The sequence below is a fragment of the Lissotriton vulgaris genome, chromosome 11 (assembly GCF_964263255.1).
Source record: "Lissotriton vulgaris chromosome 11, aLisVul1.2, whole genome shotgun sequence".
Taxonomy (NCBI): Eukaryota; Metazoa; Chordata; class Amphibia; order Caudata; family Salamandridae; genus Lissotriton; species Lissotriton vulgaris.
Genome location: NC_141699.1, coordinates 74,797,132 through 74,823,826, shown reverse-complemented (window position 1 = coordinate 74,823,826; position 26,695 = coordinate 74,797,132).

The following is a 26,695-nucleotide window of genomic DNA, read 5'->3' as shown; positions in this document are numbered from 1 at the left end:
TGTTTTTCAGATTATAAACTAAATGCACTAGTTGAATGCCATCATTCGATTCTTACTAAATGAAGGGCTAAGTGCAACCCGTAGTATAAGAGTGCTTACAGCGCATGGTTTAATAGCAATTCAAAAAATGTCAGCCGGAGTACCGAACTGGTGTAGGTGTCACATCATAATCTGAACCCTTGACTGGTGTGCTATGTCCCAAACATAGTGCATATGCGTGTTCTGAATATCACCAAAGTTAAGAGTGTGGTATCTGGATTGTGCCAAACCAAACATTATAAACACAAAATTAACATTAAAAATGAACATAGACAATGGGTGGAAATGCCAAAACAGGTTCTCCGTTCCAGACCTCGGAACCACATATACAGTTCCTTCATGTTCATTTGCTATAAATAACAAGACAGTTCCATTCTTTCATTGAGCCCGTGGGGGCTCTGGGTGCAAAGTTTATGGATCCAGAAATTCTCTCTTTGCAACATATGTTTTGTGTGGTCTCTTCCTTCAATTTTTGTCACTGTCTCTAAGATCATGAATTTTAATTGGGAGATATTGTGTTGTGCCTCCAAAAAATGGGTGGACACTGAAGACTTTATGTTTCTCTTTTTTGTAATAGAGTTTTTTATTGAGTGGTACAGAAACCAGGTGCAGGACGGATAAAAAACCAATCTTTACAAAAATTGAGAAAAAATTACGAGAAAAATACAGCTTCTTCTAGAATCCACAAACAGTCAGGCAAACAATCAATTAATATAACTATTACTTCATAGATAAAAAATGCAAAATCCATAATTTTGCCCTTCCAATCTGAAGTGCAAGTATACAGACCGTTAATTATTTTTTTTTTCTTTCCCCCCCCCCCCTTTCTAAAGTACAAGTATAATACAGTGCGTTACGGGATGAGTATAAAACAGCCTCCTTTAAAAACCCAAGGGTAGTTAATGTAGCTGTTAATTTACGTACTAAGCATATATGCAGAGTCCAAATTTTACTTTTCGTTTCTAAAGTGCATGTGCCAAGATCTTTCATTCATGTCGAATTTAACTTAACCTCTACTATTTAAAACTGCGAATATAATACAATACTATTGTGATTTAGCAGTCCCAAAGTGCAAATGCTGCAAACCCCTAAAGTGCTTAATACCCCAAAGTGCTAGTGCATACCCACCTATTATATTCAGCTTGCCCCAGCCTCAAGACTGTTTAATACTCCTGATTTAAGTTTTCAAGTGCACCCCCTTGCTTCCTCCAGATTCTCCAAATAGTGCCAGTTCCTTTCAAATCTCCTAGTAGCCCCTACTCTACTTGAATATGCTTCCTCAAAATTCCGAGCCCTTCTCATTTTATTAAGCCATTTCAGGTGTGATGGGACTTCTTTAGATTTCCAATTTTGTAGGATTAATGATCGTGCTACTGTGCAAGAAATAAAAATGAAGGTTTCCTCATCCTCCTTAAGCCACCCTCTATTATGACAGATCCCAAAAAGGGCCATTTCGGCTGAGGGTGGAAGAGCTTTCCCCAGCGCTGCCTCAATGTCTGAAAAGACCATCTCCCAGAAACGATTCAAGTGGGGACAGGTATAGAAAATATGGAGCCAACCGCCCTGGCCTTCAGCTAGACATCTAAAACACTGATTCCCTAGCTCCGGAAACCTCTTTCCCAATGCCTCCGGCGTCCAATATGCTAACCAACGAGACAGAAAGCACATTCTCTTAAAATTAGCGGCTCGCAATGACCTATTACCCATCCTACATATCGTTTCCCAATCTTTATGTGTTAAATTGCATTGTGTTTGTTCATTAATTTTCACAAGATGGCTATCTATGATTGGGAGTTGTCCTTCACATGAAAGCTTCTTGTACCAGTTTCCTATCCCACAACTTTTGGCTTCATACAACAATTTCATCATCCCATTTATTACTTCTAAATGGTCACCTATATTATTCCGTAGAAAATGTGCAATTTGTAGATATTCGAGAAGCAGCAAAGACCCGGAAGTACTTGCTCTCCCCAGAACTTCTTGCCATGTAATTATTCTATCCTGGACATAAAAGTGCCTTATCTCCCGAAATCCCATTCTTTCCCAGTTCATTATGTGGCTACTGCTAATTTGAAGGCCCAAACTGCCACCTTCTCGCATGTTTAGAAACTGAGAAGCTGAGGGGCTAAGATTTTTTTTTAAAAAAGACTGTAGTCTAGATACATAATCTTTAATAGTCTTGTATCTTGTCCTTTTCGGTAGCTTTGCCACCTTTAAGAATATCTGAATCTGAGAGTCAGCCTCCTGTACCATTTTTTCCAAAAAGAAGCTATCATGGTTATTCTTTGTTCCTAGCAAACCTGCCACTATATCAAGAAAGGCCGCTTCATAGTATGTTTTTATATTCGGAAGAACAAGACCCCCCTGTTCGACTGAGAGTTGAGTTACAGATAGTTTGACCCTTGAAGCTTTCCCACCCCAGATGAAGCTTCTAATCAATGATTCAATTTCTTTAAAGAAACGGGAATTCAGTTTAATTGGAACGTTACTAAACAAAAATAATAATAAGGGTAAGACTTTATGTTTCTCGTGCGAATACTGGATTTATGTTCTGACAGCCTGATCTTAATGGCTCTTTCCGTTTTACCAACGTACAGTTTCCCACAAGGGCATTTTAACGCATAAATCACGTTTTTCGTTTCACATGTGGCATTGACTCTTTGATCTTATGTCCTTTCATCGGGTGATTTATGGTATTGCCTTTTATGATACTATTACAGTTTCCACAGTTCAGACATGGGTTTGTACCTTTATAAATTACGGTTGTTAGTTTGGGTTGCTTTAATAGTTCACCCAGGTTTTGAGCTCTGGTGTAAGCGAACAAGGGGGGTTCCTCAAAAGATTTACCAAAGTCTGGTTCAAGTTTTAGCATTTGCCAATGTTTGGTGATGATTTTCTTGAAGTTCTGACTGTGTGTTGAGTATTTTGAAACCGCTACCATCCGTGCTTCCTCTTTTTTTATGACTGGTTGCAACAGTTCCCTTCTTTCAGTGTTCTCAACCCTTTTCTTTGCACTCTCCAAAATGTCTTTTGGGTAGCCCCTCTGTGAAAACCTAGTTGCCATTTCCTCTAGTGAAGAATGAACTTTTGTGTTGTCTGAAGTGATCCTTTTGACTCTGGTCATTTGCGAGTATGGTAAATGTCTCTTGAGGCTTGGCTGATGAAAACTTGTATAGTGCAACAGATTATTTCTGTCAGTATCTTTTCTGTAAATGCAGGTTTCAAATTTTCTGTCTTTGATGGTTACTCTTACATCCAAGAAGGTCACAGTGGTGTCAGAGATTTCCCATGTCAGTTGGATTCGGCTGTCTGTGTGGTTGAATTCATCCAGTGCTGAAAGTAACAGCTCTTTGGTGGATTTCCATATGATGAATATGTCATCAATGTATCACACTATGAATTTGATGTTGTTGTTCCATACTGGTTTCGAGAACATATGGGTTTCTTCAAAATCCTGCATAAAGATGTTTGCGTATACCGGCGCCGCCGGATTTCCCATGGCTGTTCCTGTGAGCTGTTGATACCATGTGTCCCTGTATTTGAAGTAACTTTGATATAGAGTGAAAGTCATGAGCTCCATCAAGAATGTTTGGAAGTCCAGGTTCAGGTTTGTGTTCAGTAGCGCTTTTTCTTTGGCTTCCATGCCCAGCTTGTGTGGTATTGAGGTATATAAGGAACGCACGTCTGCTGTGCACAAAATTAGAGTTTCCTCCGGCTCCATCACTATAGTATCCAATTTGAGTAGAAAATCCGTTGTGTCTTTGACATATGTTCTCATGTTCCTGACAGTTGGTTGTAGGTGTTTGTCTAACATTTGGCCAATGGGTTCGTGGATGCTTCCTCTTGTTGAAACGATTAGACGTAAAGAGGGATCCCACAGGTTTTTATGGATTTTTGGTATCATGTAAAATACCGGACTTTTTGGATTAGTTGTGTGCAGGAAATTCTTGATGTGGAATGTCGCCTGCCAAGGTCAATAGGAAACCCCTCAACTTCTGAGGTGTGACTAACCTCCTGGTGGCACCAGGCTTAGGATCTCCACTTTCAGAAAACAGGAGCCCATCTTCCCCATAAGTCCTGCGGGACCCACTGACATTCCCTGCTTCTTCAGCAGCAGCTTGATATCTGAGTTGTTCAAGAGAGGGTCAGACCTTCTGCTCCAAGCTCAAGTCTTCCCTCTAAGGACCCTGCTCTCTGTAGCTCTGCCTTGTCAGGCCCAAGCTCCTCTGGGACAGTTCCTCCACAGGTATTGAGATCATCTCCCTCGGGAGACTGATTCTCACTGGGAGTCTGAGAGGAGGGTACATCTTTATCCTTCCTGCTCCTTCTCTTGAGAGCTGGCTGGCCCTTTTATTCGGGATCCAGAGTTCTCTCAGTGTCTAACTTCTTGGCCGGAGCCCTAGTGACAGCAAAGGCACTGGCTGAAATTCCCATAATTTCTGCATGAGTCCTTAACTCCACTTCAGACCAGGTCTGAGGATACCACAACTCTCTTTGGGCCAGTTACCCTTCCCCAGCTGACATTGACAACTGCCATGGAATGATCTGTCCTGGCATTGCTAGCGTTGGTCACTTGGTAAATCTGACCAAGTAGAATCTGCTTAGGAGATACAAGTTTCTCCGTCACCGTAGTGACACTTGCACGTGTCCCTGTAAGCTACAGCTTCCTGACCATTGATGAGAGGCTATTGTCTGTATTTGCCCACGTTTGTGGGACTTACAATAAGGGTGGCAAGGTCAGTGCCACAATCACAGACTAAAACAGCCTGAGTGAGTGTCCTAACCAGGCCAGAACCCACTTCAGTACCCAAGGTTAACCCAGCTAAACTCTTGGGGGCAACTAATACTACCAGTGCTATTTCCAGGGCCACTAGGAGGTTTAGGAGTAGTAGTGGCAGAATTGGTGATAGCTTAGAACAATTGGCATCCTTTGCCCTATGGCCTTTTCTTTACACAAATAGTACCAAGGTTTCTTGTTGGAGGAGGAAGAGGATTGGACCTACCCCCAGAGGAGGATTTTTGGGGACCTTCAGAAGACTTCTTCTGGCCACCACCACCATGAGACTTTTGTTTCACCCTGGTGCAGTCCCACTCGTCTGCCTTCTTTCCCAATGCTTGGGGAGAGGTCAGATATGAGTCCACCAGGTACTGGTGCAGTTGCTTAGTTTGACAGTTAATAAGGATGAGCTTCCATACAGCAAATTGTACAGTCCCTCATAATAATGCGGATTACTTCAATGAAGCCAGCCTTCCAGAGCCTTAGTAGCTATCTACAAAATCTACCCAGTCTTGAGTGAGTGCTTTCTGTGTGTCCCTAAACATAACCCTGTATTGCTCGGTTGTTAACCCAAACCCACCTATGAGGGCACTCTTCAAGACTTTGTAATCGTTTGCCTCTTCCTCCTTTACAGTCAAGAGTTTGTCTCTACTTTTATTATCAAAGGAGTGCCACAGGATAGCTGCCCACTGCACCTCAGAAACCTTCTAACCTTCTAAACTTTAGAAGCCCTCTCAAAAGCAGTAATCCACTTACAGATATCTTCACCCTCCTGGTAAGGAGTGACTATCCTGCTCAAGGTTCCAGTGTCAAAGCAGTGTTGCTTAACTCTATGTTCACCAGTGCTGTCACCATGGGATCCGAATACCAAAATCTTCCTAGCTCTCTGGACATCTACGCAGTGGTGGCTGGTGACATTTGAAAGTGGTGTGGCATAAAACAATTATTGTACTGCACTGCGGCGAGCGGGCGTAGCGAGCAAGCCCGAACCACCTACAGAGGGTTCGGGGGGGGGTGGGGGTTCTGTTTATTTTTTGTCCTCAGTTTTCTGGAATGGATCTACAGCTGTAATTCTACAGAACGTTTTCCAATGTTAGTGGATCACTGAATTGGTAAGAGAATATACCACTAAATATAACGTTCCTAGGGTTCTGATCTTTATACTACTTTCAGTAGCTGTCATTTACAGAATATCAGGAATTTATTAATAACACTCCTTTCTTGAGGCCAAAACCCAATTGCATTGAGAGAGCAGTATCTTAGATCATTCTTTCAAGTCTCTTAAAAAAAAAGTTAGGCCGCAGTTACTACACATTTGAGCCTGTCTAATACATGGCCAGTGTGGAAAATCCAGGCTTTCTAAACTTTATAGTAATCTGTAGTTAAAACAGCATCCCTTTGTGAGCACTATGCAAGCATTGCAGCCTGAGGTTAGAATCAGACCTTTATGCACTCCAAAGGTGGGGTCTAAACTTGTCTGCGCTTAATGTTCTGGAATGACAAAAACTTATGGTGTAGCGATGAGAAGGAGATGACCGGTGCTTTGATTATGCAGCTGTGTGAAAGGGAGAAGGTATTATCCCAGGTGTGCTTCCTTCCATCCCGGTCATTGCTCAGACTCATGCGCCACTAATAAATATGCGGAGGCTGAGCACATGTTGGCTACATAGAGTTCTACAGCAAGTTCTTCAAGAGTTCTTCCATTGAGGAAGCAGCTGTGCAACCTACATGAATGACTTATTTAATGACTGAAAAGCAATTGCAAGACCCAGATCTTTACACCTTGGAGTTAATATAACTGAACCCTTGCACAGACTGAAAATGTGAAACATCCTCTATAACCCACGTGGTCCTCTCACTCATTGAAAATACATTACACAGTAGAAACTGGCCCACACTAAACTTCAATCACTCTTCCTACTGTTTTAATCATCAAATGACAACTACAGAATATTAAAGGTCAAATATTCATGAAAGACAGAGAAGGCTCAATTTAAAGACAATTCAAGTGCAAATAGCATTACACAAAGCCAAGAAGTGAACTGCGGTTTCTAACATAGTGGTGAAAATGAGCAAATGTGTGTGGCAAAGTGGTACTTTCGCCACTGATGGAGGCTAGTAAATGACGGAGACAGAATGCTGGAGATGCTTGAAGAGACAGGGTGAAAGAGATGACAGAGGAAGATATAGAGTACAAAAGGTATAGAGGAGGAAAAAGAACAACATGAGTGATAAAGAGAGAAAGAGTGTGAAATGAAAAGAGGGCCCTAGAGGAATGAAGAGATAAAAAATAGTTAAAGAGATTGAGCAAAATAAATAAAATACTTACCTGACCGTGACCAGTCCGTGCCGCCTCTGCTTCTGCTCTGTCCTGGGTCTGGTCCCGTGGCGCGCATTCTGCACAACCACAGCCCTCACTCCGGCTCAAGCTGCGTGTTGTCTCAGGCACCCAATTCAGACGCTGCATTAACAGTGCCAGGATTGGCTAGGGCATGGAGACAGCCCGCCCATTTGGATACCCGGGGCTGCTGCATGAAGCAACCCTCGGCCTCTCGGGTCCCCCCCTCGCTCTCCCGTGGCAGTAGGTGGCTGGCCTGTAGTGTGCAAAAAGTATATATTCTTTACAAAATCAATCCAATCAAATCAAATAATAAATTTTGAATAAAAATACAACAAAGTGGTTCATGATCATTTATATATAGTGGGTTCTTGATATCACTATTCGTTTATGTGTTAATTGTACTAGTTATAGACCCTTTTCAAATTAGACATGCTCGGGCTGGTCAGAGCCCAAAATTGAGCATGACACTATTGCAGGCACTCCTGTCAGCCTGTCACTCAACCCTCGCTGCTGCAGCCAGCACCACCCCCACCCCCTTCAGAGCGCGATTGCCTAACTGCCAGCGCCGACTGCCAGCGGAGCAACGAACGACTAAGTAAGTTGATTGACGCTTGCGTAAATGGGGCCATGTGGCTAGTGGGGCAACGTCCCAGCGCCCCAATGGACGCACCGCCACTGCATCAACGGTTTCCTTATCTAAGTGGTATTCCTTTTCTAAAGAATCCTCCCTCTTGCTAGAGATGGAGGTCCCTATTGAAGTGGCAGAGGAGGTAGAATTAACCGAAGAGGACCAGGACCTCCCCTGAACCCTTTGTACCCTCCCAGGAGGAATATGGGGGTCTTTACTCTAGAGCATCCCTCTGTGTCACAAGAACTATTCCCTGGGGGACTAGAGTTCTCCAGTTCTCCAGGAAGGGGTCTTCAAACTCCTCCTGGACATGCTTAGAAGCAGAGTCATGGGTGTTGGACACCGCTGGCTCATCTTCTAGAGCATCACCACCGATATATACAAGTTATTCTGCCCTTTTTTCTTGGTGGAAAGAACTATTCTCCAAAGATTACTTCACTGTTAATATGCAACTTTCCAAATGTTAGTTATAAATCAATCACCTTATTCTTGAGCAAGGCCTCTACGCCTTTAATCATTGTTTCAATTAAATGCTCAATATTTTGGCTTGAATAATCCTAGCACGAGGCATATTTGCTAGTTTTGAGCATTTTATAGTTTTTGTAAGCCTCCCATATAACAAAGTTTTCGTGCTTTAGTGCATCCCACGAACTACTCATTTGTGACGTTCCACCCACTGTTTTCATTTGAAAGCTTCACACACGAACACTATGGTGTCTATTAGGATGGCGGTCGGAAAATCCCTCCGACTGCCATGGTAGTGGGAAAGCAACCACCCGCTAGGACAGCGGGAAAACCGCTGGTCCAATTAGTATTCTCTGCAGTCAAGATCCGACCGCGTTGGTCGGATCGCGTCAATTAACATTGCGGCGGTTGCTGCTGCCAGCAGCACCGCCGCAATGTCAAAGAAACATGTCCTGCATGTCCCTGCACTGCATGGCAGCCTCATACACACAGCACTCTATAAAACCACAAAAAATAAGAGATTCAACGGGCTCCAGCGTAACCCAAACTCACACTGCAGTACCGCTCAAACTATTACACACATTATACGAACTCCACCTTTAGAGACGTTTACACCGCACCGCACTCCCACTGTAAGTCATTATTAACGACATTACACTGTCTCCATCATTAGACGTGCTGACTGAACTACCGCTTTAATAATTACAGCCTACCCACGCTCACTGCACTACCCCTGTAATTATTACTGACTCATTTGCAGCACCGACGGAGTAAAGTTAAAGGCAGAAAATCTGCATCCGTCGGTGCACAGCCATTCTCAGCATGCCTTTCCATGGCGGTCCCAACGTTGCAGAAAGGCTGGTTACCACCGGCATCATAATCATGCCAGCGGAGCCTGGCCCTGCACCGGCATCTTTGTGGCGGTCCAGTTCCGCCCGCTAGGCAGGCGTGCGGACTACTAATGGTGGAAAAGTGGCAGGTGGAAAATCTCACCGCCGCGGTCATCACCGCCATGCTAATGGGACCGGCCATTTTCCGGGTTGCGATCGCGGACGGATGTCAACTGCCGGTCCGGCAGTTGCTGCCACTGGCCCCGACGTGGCCACCTGTCCGCCATCGTAATATACCCCTATGTGTCTAGTGTTCATCACTAACAACTCATATCAGAGCTTTGCCACACACCCTATTCTACATATCTCACTATAATGATCTTCTGTATGTGTCTCTCAAAGCAGTCTCTTTTACATTGGTAAGCATCTCAATTCTACACAAACACTGTACATCTCATTTTTGTGAGCATCCCACACAAGGGATTGTTATTGCAAATTTATCTCATAGGGCTTCTAAAATGTTTGTGCAAGATAATGCGGTTTGCGTGCACTCTACACTCACATCATCCATATACAATAATGCTTCCATAGATTATACAACAAACGTTTCTGTATTATGTTGTATACTGTGCAATGCATTAAGGGTTTCTCCACTACCCAGCCACAGGAATGCAGGCGAAAAAATTCCAGTGTTTGAGAAACTATTCTCGCTCTCCTTCTTGTGCCTTGCTAGACCAGGGTTTTCCAAAAAGGGATTCAGCTAAATTCAATACTCAAATAAACACACAGAATCCCATACTATACTCTCTCTGGCTAAAGCGCCCGGCGTGTAATGTTTCCCAGTATTCTATGGCCTTACTGTTTAATCTAGATGTTTTTGCCCTTAGTAGTTTATATAGGTATGACGTTTGGTGCCCAAGTTTGTTGAGGTTTGTCAGGTATTGGTGTATTGTTGGTACTTCTTTGCTTGGTCCTGCTTTGGTGATTTTAAGAAAGTTATATAGTTCTATATCTGGGAGGTCGTGCTTCTGTTGTATGCTGGGAAAGGTGGAGGGGGACCCGCGTTCCTCTAGTTGGGATGGGGTGTGGATACCTCACTGGAGCCAGGAGGTTACGGTGAGTATGCTGTTCTTGTATTTTATTTTTGTGTTGAACCAAATGGATTCCCATTTTGTATTTTTTAAGGCAGGAACAAAGTCACCACCACACTTGCACAAACAAAATTCTGGCTCTTACACAGAGCGTACTGGACCCCGGCACGCCTAGCAGCAGTCGGGCTCATAGACACCAAACTATGTTGGAACTATCAGAAACAGAAAGGAGACCTAGCGCACATGATTGTCCACTGCCCTAAAGTTAAAACATTCTGGGCGAAAGTAAGAGATTTCCTCTATAAAGTAACAGGGTACACTCCACAACTAGACCTCCTCAGCATAACAAATGCCTTCATGGCCCCAGAGATACACTCTGCCAATGACAGGAGCCTCATTGACCTACTACTCACGGCGGCAACCAAGACAATCCTCTCTAACTGGAAGGACACGGGGAGGGCCACTTTCAGAGTCTGGTTCAACTGGGTCACCTTCCTAAGGGGTGCGGACAACATAACAAAAAATCAAACACCACAAGTTGGACGGGGCAATGAGATGTGGCTCTCCCTGGACAAATACCTTGACTCGCAAAAACCGCAGTGAACGCACCACACCGCCAGACACCCTCATGATCCCCTCGCCCCTCCCCCTCCCCCCCCCCCTGGCGCCACCCGTCAGCAAACTCTGTAGTCATTCAACCCACAACACACCACACTTGTGTCCGTTTCTCCTTTTCTTCTTCTTGTCTTTCGTCCTACTTACCTCTATACACTATCTCTTCCGCCCGACGGGGGCAACGCATATGAACCTGTATGTAACGCTGAGGTTTCAAGCTGTTTATGTATAACCATCGCTCAAGCGCCTCAGCAAGCCAGTATGTATCATTATCCATGCGTGTAACTACAGCAAACCAGTATTGCCTTTGTTTCGGCTTACTCTGTACTAATTTGTAAAAATTCTTCTAATAAAATCTTTTAAAATAAAAAATAAAGAATCCCATCATATACTATTGGACCTACCAGCCTTAGGGTGGACTTCCTCCAAACGTTTTACCTGCTTACCTCCATTTTTTGATGATTCTTTTTGTTGGCCTTAGGACTCGGAGCACTTTAGCGCTGTTAACCAGTGCTAAAGAGCATGCGCTTCTCCCCTAAACATGGTAACATTGGGGAGTACACAACTGGCATATTTAATTTACTTGTAAATACCTTGTACAGTGGTATACCATATACCCAGGGCCTTTAAATTAACTGCTACTAGTGGGTATGCAGCACTGATTGTGCCACCTGCACAAATAGCCCATTAAATATGTCACTGCAGAGCCTATGTGTGCAGTTTTACTGCCATGTCGACTTGGGATTAAAAACCCCTTGCCAAGCCTTAAACATCTCTTTTATTACACAAAGGTAACCCCTAAGGTAGGCCCCAGATAGCCCATAGGGTGGGGTGCTATGTTACTAAAAGGTAGGACATGGGGGGAGGAGCCAAGATGGCGACCGGAGCAGACCTGTAGGCTCCCGGCTCCACCAGCCTTTCTCCGCCACACCGACATCCTGACTTCTATCCTGGTGGAATTTGGCAGCGGATTGTGTGTGGCGCGGCGCTGATTTCAGCTGTGCTTTCCCGGACTCTCGACCTGCCCGGCGGCCGGAGATAGCTGCGGAACTGTTTGCAGCCCTGGACCCCGCCTGCACAGTCGCTCTCTGCCGTGCCCCGGAGAACTACTGGCGGCCGGACTACTCGTTCGGCGCTGAAGACCCGAGCACTGGTACAGTTCTCGTGAGGCAATACCCGGACTGCGCTGCCTGTAAAGGCCCGTCGCAGGCGGTGTGATGTGAGTGCTTGCTGCGATGCGGCGCCCTTCCGGAACGGATCCTTTGTTTGGGGCTGGCGATATGCGACATGGGTCGCTCGGCCATGTTTGCTCGGCAACGGCTGCCTGATTCCCTGTCTCACTACACTGGTCTGCTGCAGGGCAACTCTCCGTGACGTGTGCCTTATTGGCACTGTATTTGGTGCTATTGAAGCCTTGGCTGGGCGCTCGCTCGTGCCACACTCGTCCTGGTGATTGCCCTGGACTTTCGCCATAATGGCTTTGTTTGGCGCTTCGTGTTGTGGGGGAGAGCGCCCGTCCCTGCCAGTGGTTTGTGCTGCCCCGCCTGTGTTAGGGTCCGGCTCTCAAGCACCTTCCCTGGGAAGTGAGAAGCAGGGGCTACAGCCACCACTTTCTCTCGGAACTATCCTGATTGCCCTGTGCGACTTCCGAGCTGACATGCACCATGGCTACCACGTACTGGGAGGAAAACTGGACGACATGGCGTCTGCGCTGCGGCAGGGATCCAACGTTTGGACCCAGCAAAGCTTTCATTCGCCTCCGCCTGCGCTTCATGGGGATACAGTGCTTCCTTCTGCCCGCAGGACTGATGTGCCCGCTTCCAACTCTATTGGCGCCCGAGACCGCCCTCTGACAACCCTGCCTGGGATACTTTGTTTCCCCTTTCACCGGAGTGTGCTACATTGTTGGTTTTATCATCGCGAGTGCCTTGGGACCTGTACATGACATCACTGGCCCTGTCGACGGCTCCTGTTTCGTGTCCTCCGACTTTGTCATCGAAGAACTCGTACTCTCCGAGTGTCCCGGAGGAACTCCCTACTACGGTCGATGGATTTTATGGTGACTCTCGACGGCCATTTTGTGTTCCTGAGTCACTCTCATTCTTTCTGTGGCCATATTGTCTCTTTGTTTCACAGTGGGCGGGCTTCTCTCGGGGAGCGTATTTGGGGGGTATGCGCCTGTTACAACGCATTTTTTACTCCGCACTACCACTACAACGCAGGCATTACAACGCATACCGTTACAACGCATTGCGCTGGGGGGCGCTCTAGGATAAGAGGTAAGTTTAATTTACTATCCAACACCTTCCCTATGGTCCACGGGGACTGGAGTTAGAATAGTAAATTATACTTACCACTATCCAGCACCCCAAAGCGCTATGCGTTGTAGCGGTATGCGTTGTAAATACCGCGTTGTAATGGTATGCGGAGTAAAAGTATGCGTTGTAACGACATACATCCGTTTGGGACTGTTTTTTGCATCCAGTTTACTCACACGCTGCAAATTGACATTTCACTCCTGTATCTGCATCATTGCTTGCTGATTAATTTGAGTTTGGGGTGGAGGATGTACTTGTGGCTGGGGGGACCGGGACTGCCTAGAATTGATCCTCCTCCTGCCTTGTTTGTTTTTTGAGAGTTGACGATTAGGGTGTCCTTTTCTCACTCTCTATATCTGGATGTTACACCTTTTTCTTTTTCTTCTTCCCTTCTTTTCTTTCTCGCTATATTTCGGGTTTATTGGGCGACAGACACACTGCTGGGGGGGGGGCAGGCCGTAGCCTCTGCATGCGTGTAGGGTGGGGGGTTAGAAGTTAGTTTCTAGTTATAGTTTCTATGGTGCCTTATTTTATTCTTATTGTTGTTTTTCTCCTTTTTGTCTGGGTCCATGTCTAGGTTACTAGGGGATAGGTGGCGGCGGACACTGGGTGAGACGTTAGGATTGTTATTTTGCTGGATATACATCTTGCTGCCATGCTGCCTGGGTGGGACTTGACGGTTGGGTTGATCTCCTGCGTGGTGAATTGTAGCTAACGTCATGCTCCTCCCACATGGATTCTGCTTCCTTGCTTATTCTTCTTTTATGATTCAGAAAAAGTACGATTTGAATTTAATAGTCGCATAAAACCTTAAAATTAACCTTCACTGATTCTGGGACACGGTATTACAGCAATTACTGTGTAACTCTTCAATGCTTGTCTAGGATGATGAGGTATTACTGTGTTGCCGTATTGCATGCATTGGTGCTTCATAAGTTTTGTGGCCGGCCAGATGGTTGTGGGCCCGTATTTGTTCTTCTTTGATGCACAATAAAGGTTTTCAAAAATTTAAAAAAAAAAAAAAAGGTAGGACATGTACTTTTAAGTTTTGCACAACCTTGTAGTGAAAAACACCCACATTCATGTTCCCTACTGTGATGCCTACTCCTCTCATAGATTAACATGGGAAATTCCCCAGTACATTCTTTTAAGCTGTAATTCCTTGTTAGAAGAGAGTAGTTGTATCATGTTTTACATCTTTGGAATGGCAAAGATAAATCTTCTTTACTGGTAAGGTTGGATTTCATATAGAGACCCGATCCATGATGGTATCCCAATGCGGCCATGCTGAAGTGTGATTCAATGGATTCTTTTACTCACAGTGACACCACCTGTAAGACCTCAAAGAGGGTGCCTTATACTTTCTCTTGTGATGTACTTGTGGCAAGCTTTGTCACTTGGATTGATGTCACATTATTAGTTTAAAGTTCTGGAGGCCATTCTTGCTCCATTTCTGTGAATCATTATGAATTTGCGTCCATTCATTGATCTAGGGTCTTCTGTCCGAATATGCCACGTTATAACGCATGCGTTTAGAATGCATGCCATAACAATGAGGTCATGACAACAACCGCGTTGGTACATCGTATACCAATTATCTGCAAGTCATTACAATGACTTGCTGTAGGGGGGCGCTGGGTGTTGGAATAGTATAATTTACTATTCCATCTCTAGTCTGTGCAACAGTAGGGAAGGTGTTGGATTTAAAAAAACACCTTCTGCCCCCTACAGCAAGCCGTTGTAACAGCTTGCATTGTAATGGCATGCGAGGTAACAACGCAGTGATCTGGTTTTTGTGCCTCTGTGCCCTGCTTTTGATCCGTTTTTGTGCCTCTGTGCTCCCCTGCCCCCTCATTGCATGTGCTTGCTGCCTTCTCGTTGCTTGTGCTTGCTCTCCTGCCCCTGCCCCCTCGTTGCTTGTTGTGCCTTTGTGCCCTGCTTGTGATCCGGTTTTTGTGCCTCTGTGCCCTGCTTGTGATCCGGTTTTTGTGCCTCTGTGCCCTCCTTGTGCCTCTGTTCCCTGCTTTTGCCTCTGTTCCCTGCCCTGCTTGTGATCCGGTTTTTATGCCTCTGTTCCCTACCCTGCTTGTGATCCGGTTTTTGTGCCTCTGTGCCCTGCTTGTGATCCAGTTTTTGTGCCTCTGTGCCCCCCTGTCCCCTCGTTGCTTGTGCTTGCTGCCCCCTCGTTGCTTGTGCTTGCTCTCCTGTCCATGCCCCCTCGTTGCTTGTTGTGCCTTTGTGCCCTGCTTGTGATCCGGTTTTTGTGCCTCTGTGCCCTGCTTGTGATCCGGTTTTTGTGCCTCTGTGCCCTGCTTGTGATCCGGTTTTTGTGCCTCTGTGCCCTGCTTGTGCCTCTGTTCCCTGCTTGTGCCTCTGTTCCCTGCCGTGCTTGTGATCCGGTTTTTATTCCTCTGTTCCCTACCCTGCTTGTGATCCGGTTTTTGTGCCTCTGTGCCCTGCTTGTGATCCAGTTTTTGTGCCTCTGTGCCCCCCTGCCCCCTCGTTGCTTGTGCTTGCTGCCCCCTTGTTGCTTGTGCTTGCTCTCCTGCCCCTGCCCCCTCGTTGCTTGTTGTGCCTCTGTGCCCTGCTTGTGATCCGGTTTTTGTGCCTCTGTGCCCCCCTGACCCTTCGTTGCTTGGGCTTGCTGCCCCCTCGTTGCTTGTGCTTGCTCTCCTGCCCCTGCCCCCTCGTTGCTTGTTGTGCCTCTGTGCCCTACTTGTGATCCGGTTTTTGTGCTTCCGTGCCCTGCTTGTGATCCGGGTTTTGTGCCTCTGTGCCCTGCCCTGCTTGTGATCCGGTTTTTGTGCCTTTGTGCCCTGCTTGTGATCCAGTTTTTGTGTCTCTGTTTCCTGTTCGTGCCTCTGTGCCCTGCTTGTGATTCGGTTTTTGTGCCTCTCTGCCCCCCTGCCTCCTCGTTGCTTGTGCTTGCTGCCCCCTCGTTGCTTGTGCTTGCTCTCCTGCCCCTGCCCCCTCGTTGCTTGTTGTGCCTCTGTGCCCTGCATGTGATCCGGTTTTTGTGCCTCTGTGCCCTGCTTGTGATCCGTTTTTTGTGCCTCTGTGCCCCCCTGCCCCCTCGTTGCTTGTGATTGCTGCCCCCTCGTTGCTTGTATTGCTCTCCTGCCCCAGCCTCCTCGTTGCTTGTTGTGCCTCTGTAACCTGCTTGTGATCCGGTTTTTGTGCCTCTGTGCCCCCCTGCCCCTTCGTTGCTTGTGCTTGCTGCCCCCTCGTTGCTTGTGCTTGCTCTCCTGCCCCTGCCCCCTCGTTGCTTGTTGTGCCTCTGTGCCCTACTTGTGATCCGGTTTTTGTACTTCTGTGCCCTGCTTATGATCCGGTTTTTGTGCCTCTGTGCCCTGTCCTGCTTGTGATCCGGTTTTTGTGCCTCTCTGCCCTGCATGTGATCCGGTTTTTGTGCCTCTGTGCCCTGCTTTTGATCCGTTTTTGTGCCTCTGTGCCCCCCTGCCCCTTCGTTGCTTGTGCTTGCTGCCCCCTCGTTGCTTGTGCTTGCTCTCCTGCCCCTGCCCCCTCGTTGCTTGTTGTGCCTCTGGGCCCTACTTGTGATCCGGTTTTTGTACTTCTGTGCCCTGCTTGTGATCCGGTTTTTGTGCCTCTGTGCCCTGCCCTGCTTGTGATCTGGTTTTTGTGCCTCTGTGCCCTGCTTGTGATCCAGTTTTTGTGCCTCTGTTTCCTGTTCGTGCCTCTGTGTCCTGCTTGTGATCCGGTTGTTGTGCCTCTCTGCCCCCCTGCCCCCTCGTTGCTTGTGCTTGCTCTCCTGCCCCTGCCACCTCATTGCTTGTTGTGCCTCTGTGCCCTGCTTGTGATCCGGTTTTTGTGCCTCTGTGCCCTGCTTGTGATCCGGTTTTTGTGCCTCTGTGCCCTGCTTGTGATCCGGTTTTTGTGCCTCCGTGCCCTGCTTGTGCCTTTGTTCCCTGCTTGTGCCTCTGTTCCCTGCCCTGCTTGTGATCCGGTTTTTATGCCTCTGTTCCCTGCCCTGCTTGTGATCCGGTTTTAATGCCTCTGTTCCCTGCCCTGCATGTGATCCGGTTTTTGTGCCTCTGTGCCCTGCTTGTGATCCGTGTTTGTGCCTCTGTTCCCTGCTTGTGATCCGGTTTTTGTGCCTCTGTTCCCTAGGGCGTTACTGGGCAGAGAGCTGTGTGTGTGGCTCTGTCTGTGTGTGTGGCTCTGTCTGTGTGTGTGGCTCTGTCTGTGTGTGCGTGGCTCTGTCTGTGTGTGCGTGGCTCTGTCTGTGTGTGTGTGGCACTGTGTGTGTGTGTGTGGCTCTGTGTGTGTGTGTGTGTGTGTGGCTCTGACTGTGTGTGTGGCTCTGTGTGGGTGTGTGGCTCTGTGTGTGTGGCTGTGTGTGTGTGTGCGTGTGGCTCTGTCTGTGTGTGTGTGGCTCTGTCTGTGTGTATGTGGCTCTGTCTGTGTGTGTATAGTTCAAGTTCAAGTTCGGGCACTTGTATAGCGCACTGCTCACCCAGAGGGTCTCAAGGCGCTTGGAGAAGGGGTTCATTATTTGTCGAATAGCCAGGTTTTAAGTTCTTTTCTGAAGGAGATGTGGTTTTGAGTAAGTCGGAGGTGAGTGGGGAGTGAGTTCCAGGTCTTGGCAGCAAGGAAGGAGAAGGATCTGCCACCCATGGTGGATTTTCGGATGCGCGGGACAGCGGCGAGGGCTTGATTGGACGATCTTAGTTGTCGGGTGGGTTTGTAGAAGGACAGTCGAGTGTTGAGGCACTCGGGTCCTAGATTGTAAAAGGCCTTGTGTGCGTGGGTGAGAAGGCGGAATGTAATTCTTTTGTTGACGGGAAGCCAGTGGAGGTCTTTTAGGTGTCCGGTGATGTGGTCTTGGCGAGGAATGTCTAATATGAGTCTCGCTGATGCGTTTTGGATGCGTTGTAGTTTTTTCTGTAATTTTGCTGTGATTCCGGCGTATAGTGTGTTACCATAATCCAGTCGACTCGTGACCAGTGCGTGGGTGACAGTTTTTCTTGTCTCGAGGGGGATCCAACGGAAGATCTTTTTGAAAATGCGAAGTACGTTGAAGCAGGAGGATGAGACTGCGTTGACTTGTCTGGACATCGAGAGAGATGAGTCTAGGATAAAGCCAAGGTTACGTGCATGGTCAGTGGGTGTGGGTGCTGTGCCCAGGGCAGAAGGCAACCAAGAGTCGTCCCAGGCAGAGGGGTAAGATCCTAGGATGAGCACCTCCGTTTTGTCTGAGTTGAGTTTTAGGCGGCTATGTTTCATCCATTCGGCTACTTCTTTCATGCCTTCGTGGAGATTGTTCTTGGCGGTGTTAGGGTCTTTGGTGAGGGAAAGGATAAGCTGGGTGTCGTCGGCGTAGGAGATGATGTTAAGGTTGTGATGACGTGCGATGGAGGCGAGTGGACTCATGTAAACGTTGAAGAGGGTGGGACTGAGTGAAGATCCTTGTGGTACGCCACAGATGACTTCAGTAGCCTCAGAGTTGAATGGGGGAAGTCGGACTCTTTGAGTTCTCCCAGCGAGGAATGAGGTGATCCAGTCCAAGGCTTTTCCTTGTATGCCGATGCTGCTGAGGCGTTGTATAAGGGTGCTGTGGCAGACTGTGTCGAAAGCGGCGGAGAGGTCGAGTAGAATGAGGGCCACTGTTTCACCGTTGTCCAGTAGTGTTCGGATGTCGTCAGTCGCTGCAATGAGGGCGGTTTCGGTGCTGTGTTTGGCTCGAAACCTGGATTGAGATGGATCGAGGGAGTTGTTGGATTCAAGGAAGGCGGCGAGCTGGTTGTTGACGGCTTTCTCGATGACTTTGGCCGGGAATGGTAGGAGGGATATGGGTCGGTAGTTTTTGAGTTCCGAGGCGTCTGCTGTCGGTTTCTTCAGAAGGGCGCTGAGTTCGGCGTGTTTCCAGCTTTCTGGAAAGGTGGCAGAGTTGAACGAGCAGTTGATGACATCTCGGAGATGGGGTGCGATGATGGAGTCCACTTTGTTGAAGATGTGGTGGGGGCAGGGGTCGGTTGGCGAGCCAGAGTGGATGGAGTTCATTAGGCGGATGGTGTCTTCAGTGGTGATTGGGTTCCAGGTGCTAAGGTTGTTAGTTGGCGGAGCAGGATCTGAGGGGGGTGGGGAGGGTTGAGCGCTGAGAGTATTCTTGAAGCTGTTGTGAATGTCGGCAATTTTGTTGTAGAAGAAGGAGGATAACGCATCGCAGAGGTCTTGGGAGGGAGTGATGTCGTTAGATGCTGCGGTGGGGTTGGTGAATTCTTTGACGATGTTGAAAAGTTCCTTGCTGTTGTGATTGTTGTTGTCGAGACGATCCTTGAATGCAGATTTCTTGGCGGATCGAATCAGTTGGTGGTGTTTGCGGGTGGCTGCTTTGAGGGTGGACATGTTGTCGGTGGTTGGGTTTATTCTCCATGTTTTCTCCAGGGCGCGGCATAGCTTCTTGGACTTTTTAAGGTTATCATTGAACCAGGGAGCCTTTTTGCTGGCTGATTTGATCTGGTGCTTTTTCAAGGGCGCTAATTCGTCAGCACAGAGGGCGATCCATTGCTTGAGATTGGTGGCCGCTTGTTTTGGGACCGCTGAGAGGGTAGGAGGGTTTTGGTTGAGTGAAGTGAGGAGTTGTTCGGAGGTGATTTTGTTCCAGTTTCTTCGAGGAATAGGTTGTGGGCGGTTGTGGGTCAGGGTGGTTTTGTAGCTGAAGTGGACACAGTTGTGGTCCGTCCAGTGGAGAGCTGTGGTGCGATCGAAGGAGATGTGCTTGCTGGAGGTGAAGATGGGGTCGAGCGTGTGTCCGGGTACGTGGGTGGGGGTGTCAACAAGTTGTTTGAGTCCAAGATTGGCCAGGTTGTCCAGAAGGGTGGTGGTGTTGCTGTCGTGTTTGTTTTCAAGGTGGTAGTTGAAGTCTCCTAAAAGAATGTAGTTCTCGGATGCGCTGGCATGTGGGCTGACGAAGTCCGTGATGTCATCGCTGAATTAAGTGCGGGTACTTGGAGGCCTGTAGATGAGGGTGCCTCTAAGTGTGGTCCTAGGGTCGATGTGGATCTGAAAGTGGAGATGTTCGGCGGATGCAAGATTATCGTCGGAGCTGGTCGTGATTTTGATGGTGTTCTTATGAATGATGGCGATGCCACCTCCTGTTTGATTGGTGCGGTCTTTACGGGTAATCTTGTAAGCATCCGGTATGGCTATGGCGATGTCGGGTGCTGATGATGTGTTCATCCAAGTTTCTGTAAGGAAGGCGATGTCCGGTGATGCAGTGTCGAGTAGGTCCCAGAATTCCGTGGCGTGTCTGTGGACTGAGCGGGTGTTAAGCAGGATGCACTTCATGCGGTTAGAGTCGGAGCTGTGCATGGAGGAAGGGGATTTGGTGAGGGTTCTGAAGCAGTTGAACTTGCAGGAGAGGCAGGCGAATGGGCCGTGAGTACGTCCTGGGGTAGCATTGTGATGCGCGTCCGGGGTTGATGGCGAGGAGAGTTGCGGCATCATATATGATTCTAGTGGGCTGGGTGCGGCGGGACCAGGGGGACAGGCGCTGGGCGCGGTCCAGGCGGGGACGGGCGTAGACGGGCTTACCTTTGGCGCACCTTCGGCGCGCATGGGGCGCGTACGCTGCACGTGAACGCTGCGCGCAAATGCATCTGTCATAAATGGATAGTGGAGGGGGAGGGGCGAGGGAGGGACAGCTGGGAGGCCGAGGGCGGGGTGTAGGTCCGAGCAAGGAGGCACCACAACAAACGTGAAGATGGCTGCTGGCAAAATAACTAAATTGGATTGGGCAGTACTACGCTATGCAAACATGCATTCACAAACAATTAAATAAATTAATTAAGGCACAATGCGGACTCGCTGACTGCGCGCTTCAGATTTGTCACTTTCTAGAATCCGGCAGCAACAGACACCAACAAGCGTGTTCGAGTCAAATTAATTCAGTTAACTCGATTCTGCAGCGCGGCTAAGTGAGAGCAGCACAGTTTAAAAGTACGAGCAATGCGAGGAGGCAGCAATCAATAAATGCAGCACAGTTTAGAAGTACGAGCAATGCGAGGAGGCAGAAATCACAATGAATGCCAAGCTCTGTCTGTGTGTGTGTGGCTCTGTGCGTGTGGCTCTGTGTGTGTGTGTGGGTGCGTGTTGCTCTGTGTGTGTGGGTGCATGTGGCTCTGTGTGTGTGGGTGTGTGTGTGTGTGTGTGTGTGTGTGTGTGTGTGTGTGTGTGTGTAGGTCTCGCATTTGCGAGAGATTAAGCTATTGGCATTGTAATTAACAATGCCATGTATTTATGTTTTAAAAACAAAAATAAGGTCATGAGCAATGCCAATAGGTCTAACTTTAACAAGGACGAGACCGTTGCATTGTAAATGCTTGTTTTACTTTTCCTCTTCATCTTTTTTTCCATCCCTTTACGTATGTTTTCATTTTGAATGTGGTGTGTCCCTTTGTGTGGTTTTTCCAGCTTCCTCGTGTCTCCTCTTCGTTTTGTCTCCTATAGTGTTCCACAGCTAACCAGACCAAGCGCAAACATAATCGGGGAGGGGCAAACAGAAGCATATTCTGGGATGAGGAGCCTGCTGCTGCAAGAACTAGTGAGCCTGCACATTCCCCAACCTATCACATGCCTGTAGAGGGGCCTGTACCTACCCTCTAGAGCCCCAGAAGGACCAGGAGATTCTTGTTATTCACCCTAGATGTGTCTTTTACTATTAGTGGGAAGAGGTCGTCCTGGTTCCATAATCCTTTGATCCATCCTGTATGGTTCTCAAGAAATGTACTTAAGTCATGTTCAATCCCTCATCCTGAAGAGTTCCCATTTGGTCCATTGGGTGCCCCCGCCACTAGTAAATATTTACTGCAACTGGTAGGTTCAGAGATACACAAGCTTAAATATTTAACACCTTCGATGCTGATGACGAGCTCAGCTCGTCATCAGCTACGGCGCTCGTATGCTGATGACGAGCTGAGCTCGTCATGTAACGCGGTAATTTGAAAAAAGCCGCACACAGCGGGAAAAGCCGCCACAGCGATGCAGTTAAGGCACTAGCCGGACTCCAGGGTTAGTAGTTTCCCAATTCTACATCTGTATCATCTCAAAGACAAAACAGCCAGTTGTGTCCTACGCTGATTGTGGGAGTATCTCTAATGGACGCTGGTGACTAAACCCAGAGTCATCATTGATTTTACCACTAGATCTTAGAAGCAACACTGATAACCTCAAAAAGAAGGGGTACTTGTTGTTTGGGTGGTGGGTATTTGTGATGCTCGATTTTTGGAGTGACACCTTTTATTTTTGCCTTGCTTACTGGAAATTCAGCTGCTGAGGCTTCAGCCCACTGAGTTGTCTAGTGAGATACCCATGGTTGGCTAAGAACTAGAGCGGCGATCCAGCTGTCTTCTCCGACTGCAGAACAGCTCAAGCAAATGACTAGAAACCTGCAAGCTCAGGAAAAGCCCAGAGCAAACCCAAACAAAGCCCAATAGATGGCACTGACCATGGGCCCAATATTTTTTGAGAAATGTAACTCCTAGTAAATTGAAGCTATATTAATGTTTAGGGTCATACCTCTGTCCGAGAATGTGGTAGTGCCTCTTAGTTTTCAGTGTGTGTCCTACCTTTACTGGTAATTATACCTATCTTTTTAATAAAAGTCATTTTTCTTTATCAAAATAAAGCACAGGCTGGACATTGAGGGCTATGTACTGTGCCTTGCTGTTTCTGGGTTTCTATTTCCAGATACACCTGGAGTAATTCCATCTGCACCTTGGGTAGTCCCATCTGCACCTGGAGTAATCCTATATGCACCTGGAGTAATCCCGTCTACACCAGGAGTAACCCCGTCTACATCTGGAGTAATCCCATCTACACTCAAAGTCACCCCATCTACACCCAGAGTAATCCCATCTACACCAGGAGTAACCACATCTACACCTGGAGTTATCCCATCTGCACCTGGAGTAATCCCATCTACACCAGGAGTAACCCCGTCTACATCTGGAGTAATCCCATCTACACCCAAAGTCACCCCATCTACACCCAGAGTAATCTCATCTACACCAGGAGTAACCACATCTACACCTGGAGTAATCCCATCTGCACCTGGAGTAATCCTATATGCACCTGGAGTAATCCCATCTACACCAGGAGTAAGCCCGTCTACACCTGGAGTAATCCCATCTGCACCTTGAGTAGTCCCATCTGGACCTGGAGTAATCCTATAAGCATCTGGAGTAATCCCATCTACAGCAGGAGTAACCCCATCTACACCTGGAGTAACCCTGTCTACACCCAGAGTAACCCTATCTACACCCAGAGTAACCCTGTCCACACCTGGAGTAATCCCATCTGCACCTTGAGTAGTCCCATCTACACCTGGTGTAATCCTATATGGACCTGGAATACTCCCATCTACACCAGGAGTAACCCTGTCTACACCCAGAGTAACCCTGTCTACACCCAGAGTAACCCTTGTCCACACCCAGTGTAACCCCGTCCACACCCAGTGTAACCCCGTCCACACCCAGAGTAACACCGTCTACACCTGGAGTAATCCCATCTACACTCAAAGTCACCCCATCTACACCCAGAGTAATCCCATCTACATAAGAAGTAACCCCATCTACACCTGGAGTAATCCCATCTGCACCTTGAGTAATCCCATCTACACCTGGTGTAATCCTATATGGACTTGGAATAATCCCATACCAGGAGTAACCCCATCTACACCAGGAGTAACTCTGTCTGCACCCAGAGTAACCTTGTCCACACCCAGTGTAAACCCATCTACACCTGGAGTAATCTCATCTACACTCATAATAACCCTGTCTGCACCCGGAGTAATGCCAGCCACACCCAAAGTAAACCCATCTGTACCTGGAGTAATCGCATCTGCACCTAGGGTAATCCCATCCCATGTGGTAATCCCATCTACACCTGGAGTAATCCCATCTACACCCAGAGTAACCCATTCTACACCTGGAGTAATCCCATCTACACCTGGAGTAATCCCATCTACACCCAGAGTAACCCATTCTACACCTGGAGTAATCCCATCTACACCTGGAGTAATCCCATCTACACCCAGAGTAACCCATTCTACACCTGGAGTAATCCCATCTACACCTAGAGTAATCCCATCTACACCCAAAGTAGCCCCGACTACACCTGGAGTAATTCCATTTACCAGCCGCTGCAGACAAGAGAAGTGGAACGGGCTGGGGGGGATTTCGAGAGAAAACCACATGGAAAAATTAAATAAATAATTACTTTTCCCTCGTGGACATCTCTCTAACCCTCACCCCCCCCCCCCCCCCCCCCTCCCCCCCAGTCAGCCCCACCGTTCTTACCTGCAGTGGCGGCGCCTGCCATTTACACAGGGAGTAATCCCATCTACACCCAGAGTAACCCTTCTACACCTGTAGTAATCCCATCTACACCTGGAGTAAACCTTGGCTGCTTGTAATTGCTCCCCTGAGAAGTGCCCAAAGAGAATACGTTGGTTGTCTAACTGAAGGGCACTGGTATTGTGGCCCTGGTGCACCAGTGGCAAACACTAAAACCTACCCTGGACACTGGCCAGAGACCACAGACAGCCCCAGGACCCCAGCAAAAAAGGCCTCTCGGCAATAGACAGCTTTCCACGGGTGGGTAAGAGGGTTTGCCTATTAGACTATTTTGGCAGAATGGCTCTCCAATGGTGACAGTTCATTGATTTTCAGCATGGCAGACTTGTGCCTTTACATCCAAACTGTTCAGCTTTGAAACTACCTAAGGGAGCACAAAGTCTACCTTAGGACAAGGATATAAGACAGGAATCTTCCCTTTTTACAAGAAGGATCTGGAAAAGAGCAGTTTCTGTCACTCAGTTCGACCAATTATGGTGCTAATGGGAACGTCATTAATTGTTCATTAATTGAGAAGCCTTTCCAAACACAATCTCACGAGGCGTCTGTGATGGAGAGAGATTTGCAAAGCTGGTTTCCTTTGACATTGGCACAGGCCTGCTCAGTTGGAAGCCGGCCAACGAGACGGAGGCGCTTTCAGACTCGTCTGCTCCTGCAAAGCGTCATCATCGGATGGGGGCGGGGCACAAACCCCCTGCTGGAGGCTCTGCTGGTGCTGGGCAAGAAGGCATTTTAGTGTTCCTCGTTTTGAATGAGTTTTGATGCGTGCCCATTAGAACTGGGATGCGAGTATTTTCACTTCGCCTGCACTTGAAGGACTAACCTTTCAGTGCCTCCAACAACAAGCATTTGCAATGCAATAGGTCTCGCATTAGGAAAGTTTGAGCTATTGGTATTGTAAATGGCAAAGTTTTTATTTATGTTTCTTTTTTTTTAAATAGCTAAATTAATAGCTTCGTCATTTACAATGCCAATAGTTATAACTTTCGCAAATGTGATACCTATAGCATTTGTAATGCAATATGTTTTGTATTTACAAACCGCGAGAGGACAAAAAAAGCTCTGGACCACTGCCTATTCCCAGGCCTTCAAAAGGGACCTCAAAGTTCTCCTCCTCCAGAGACACCTCCAAAAGTAATTCACGCACTCGCGCTATTTGTGAGTAAGAGGATTATGGTTCGATCCCCGGGCTAGGCGGCAGGGGTCTGCCCAGCACCATGTGATTCTGGGCAATAGCTTGCTTAATCTTCCCAATGGCCCCCAGCGCCGGGATGCCTCCGGGTAGCTGTGCGCTTTACAAATACTGGATTCACATTTACATATTATTTGGAAATAAGACATTTGAATAAAGTCAAAAGAGAAAGAGGCACAGCATTGGGTGGGATAGAGAAGCTTCAGGACAATGGTATGTGTGCTGTAACAAACTCAAGTTGGCTAAAATAATTGAGATGTTGACAGTGTGATGAATAGACATGGAGGTGGGACAATCATGAACTGTCCTGTGATCACGTTGCCTTGCACAAAGGTAAAGGGTCAGCTGCGGATATTAAAGCTGACAAAGACGGAAGGAAGGGAGAAACCCAGTTCATCTTCAAAAACAGTATGTACAGAAAAGTGCCTTTCCAGAAACTCTCATTGATTTTTAAAGAAGAAAACAATTTTCCTCCCACACATTGATTTTTAAATAACGTGAGTACCTTTTCAAAATTCTCACCTGTATATTGTTAACAGTTGTCTTACCAGTAAGATGTAGCTTAGACCTCAAAAATGCCAATGGGAGTTGGCCCAGACCAGGCTGGGAGGAGCGGGCGGGAGCTGGCAGGGCTGTCTCATGATCTCCTCTGCCCCTGACACACACTGAGCAGAGGAGGCTGGAAAGGGCGAGAAGAGCAGAAAACAGCACTCTGCACCCCCGAATTTTCAAAAGCAGCCCCAGTGGGGGCGGGATCTGAAGGAGGGGACCACCAGGCGTTCAAGGTGGAGTGAGGAGCCGGCCGGCGGGGGTGTTGGACTGGAGGCACCGCACCGGGCCGCTCTCTCCTGCAGCAGCCAGCCATGCAGCTTTGGTGGAGAGGGGGCGAGCAGGACTGCAGCCAGTGGCGGTGCGTCCATTGGGGGCGTTGGGGCGTTGCCCCACTAGCTATGGACGACCGCACTGCCCAAGATGCATTAAAGAAATGATTTTGTCAAATCAAATGGCACCCACTGCGCGCTAC